This window comes from Raphanus sativus, chromosome 2 (assembly GCF_000801105.2).
Source record: "Raphanus sativus cultivar WK10039 chromosome 2, ASM80110v3, whole genome shotgun sequence".
NCBI lineage: Eukaryota > Viridiplantae > Streptophyta > Magnoliopsida > Brassicales > Brassicaceae > Raphanus > Raphanus sativus.
In genome coordinates, this window is record NC_079512.1 from 8,564,285 (window position 1) to 8,567,241 (window position 2,957).

The 2,957-nt window shown below is 36.3% G+C and overlaps 1 pseudogene; it reads right to left on the reverse strand.

The window, feature by feature from the left end:
- Positions 1 to 872: 872 nt before the first annotated feature.
- Positions 873 to 2,957, reverse strand: LOC130502324 (PTI1-like tyrosine-protein kinase At3g15890; annotated as a pseudogene).

Below are 2,957 nucleotides of genomic sequence, written 5' to 3' on the forward strand. Positions count from 1 at the left end.
ACAATTGGTAATACACCGATCAGTCTTCTTCTTTGTACCACATGCACAACCATGTTCTATCATCAACAACACAAACTTTTGTCATAAACCACACAAAGAAAAAAGACAAGGCTAACATGGAAGGGCCATAGGGGAAGAGAAGAAGGCATGAGAGATTAAGGAAGAGATCAAACAGAAAGTGGTGATCAGAAGAGGATGATGGCGGCAGCTAGGTACACATTGTTTTAATTTGTAATGGGAAAGCGGAGATATATAAAAACAAATATATAACACTAGTGGTATTCCGGCGCGTAGCTCCGGGTTCGTATATTTTATTCTTTAATGATTTCAATTGTTTTTTGATCTATTGATAATGGTTAGTGACAATAAAATGGAGTAACTTTTTATTCTTTGATTCATACTTTATTTTGCATTTCATTTTTGGAATAAATTATGGAGTTGAGATGGAGATGTTCCACTCAGTTTGAAGATTTTATTATTATATTACAATTTTTATTAATTATATACCAGAAAGTTTGATCTATTTGAAGATTTTATTTTTATATTGCGACTTTTATTCAAAATTTCGATAAGTTCAAAGTGTACAAAATTAAATAACAAAGAGAACACATGAAGTGATCTTGTACATGTATTAATAAATTATTTTATGTATATCACAATAATTTTAAATCTTCTTTTTTTTGTCATCAATAATTTTAAATCTTCTTGATTGGCCAGGATGGGTAATGACATCGCCTTTGGAAATTTGAAGAAGTTTGTCAATTATTAATAGTGGATGATTTGAATTCATTTGTTGATGCTTTGTGATGGGTGAGGTAGGAAAATGTTGATATTGTATACACGTGAATACTTAATGCCAAAAAGATTATAAATAAGATTTTGGATTTGTATAACTTTATTATTTGTCAAGATAAACTCTGTAAGATATTTGAGACATTTGACCGTGGCATACAGCGGAGTAGCGGACACAACGGAGTAGCTCACATGGCTCTTTTTTTTGAAGGAAAAACCATGAGAGCAAAGGTTTATTAATTTCCTAGTACAATATTCAGTACATGTTAATCATCACATCCGAGGCAAGTGAACGGATACACCCACACGGTTATACCATGCTTTGTTGTTGCGCTTAGCCTCCCAGCTTGTCTCTTACCACTAACCAGTTCTAGCAATAAGATACCAACACTGTACACGTCTTCGACTTCTGATTCTTTCTCTGATGCAACACATTCTGGCGAGATATACCCATTGTTACTTCTGGATTTAGTAGCTCCATTTTTTGTCATCATCTGGCATCAGTCTGCCATTTCCAAAGTCCATAACATGAGGTTCACACTCAAATTCTAGCAACACGTTTCTAGCTCTGACATCTCCCTTGACTATATGCAGCGTTGCATGACGGTATAGGTATCTGAGCAAAAGACTAAAAATGTCAGAAACTAAGAACAAATTAAACTTATTCTTGAATGGTTTTAGAGCTTGAGACTCACGCAAGGGCCTGAGCAGATCTTATGGCAATCTTTATCCGAGTGATCGAATCTAGAGACCACTATCCCGAATACTGGCCATGAAGCTTTGAGACATGACTCAAGTTCGGCATGTAATCATAGACAAAAAGACGTTCCTGTCCTTCATCACAGTACCCACGAACACTTAAAAATTTCTTTTTCCGAATACGGGAAAGAATCTCGAGTTCAACAACAGATATATCTTCTCTGTTACTCCATGCCTTGAGTCTCTTGACTGCAACCTGAAAGAACACAAATGATCAACAAAATACGGAACAGGCCAGCAGATTGTTTCACCTCACAAGATTAAAGAAGAACGTTCTACATAACAGTTTCAGTTAAAGAGAAAAAACGTTGAGATGAATATACTTGTGAATGATTGGAGAGCTGACCCCAATACACACGGCCAAAGCAACCTTCACCGAGTTTGTTGTCGTAGTTACAGATGTGTATGGCTGAGTGGAGCTCCTTCAATGAGAATATCTTCCTAGACGGCTCTGTTTCCACTTTCTTTTTCTTGTGTAAGCGTGACATCACTATCTTTCTTTTTCAGACCAACAAATCAAGAAATGACAAACTGATCCATAACTGATCTTCATAACTATTCAACGATTAGTGAAGTTGATAACATAGTATCTGTGTTTTTTTTCTAGAAACCTCCAACAAAAGAAATAAACTTCACATGAAAACCATTAGATACGAAGGACGGCATGCCATGAAGATTGGAGCATAAATAGACTCCAAAACTGAAAAAAATCTTGCACACAATCAGGAAGAACTCCATAACAGATTTAGCCGAAAACACTTTTCACAGTAACCAAAGGAAAGATCAGACAAAACCATGAATTAAAGAATAAGATTTTAAAAATTATCGGAGTCAATGAACTAAGAAATAAACAGATACGTACCCATCAAATCCTTTTCCACAACAGCTAGTACAAAGGATTTTCTAGCTGTTACAGTAATCAGAATTAGAGAAAGCGAAGGAAAAGCTACGACTATTACATGTTAGTGATAGCTGAGTGAATCAAGTGCAAATGCAGTTTCTTTGGCTAACTCTGATGAATATCTCTTAATGATCTCTTAGCCATCGGAATCGGTTGCTTGGAAATCGAATGTTTTCGGATTTGGTTCGAGTTGTAGTTTGCATGATAAGAAGGTGAGATATATATAGGTGGGGATTTTGGCCGTTTCAGAGCAAACGAAAAGGCTTATTGAAATCTTAATGAAGGAGGAGTGGGAGAATGAAGGGAAAACTGGAATTAAATGACTGAGGTAGAGAAGTTATGAGGCGTTACTGGTAGGAGAGGGAGTGTTTTGCTACGTCGAAAACTCGGAGGTTAAAAATTCGCCGGAAGAAGAAGAACACAGAGGAACCCTAAACTACAAAACGCAACGGATCGACAAAAGCAAGGCGTAGTGGTTTGTGTCTAAAAAAAGAAAGGCGTAGTG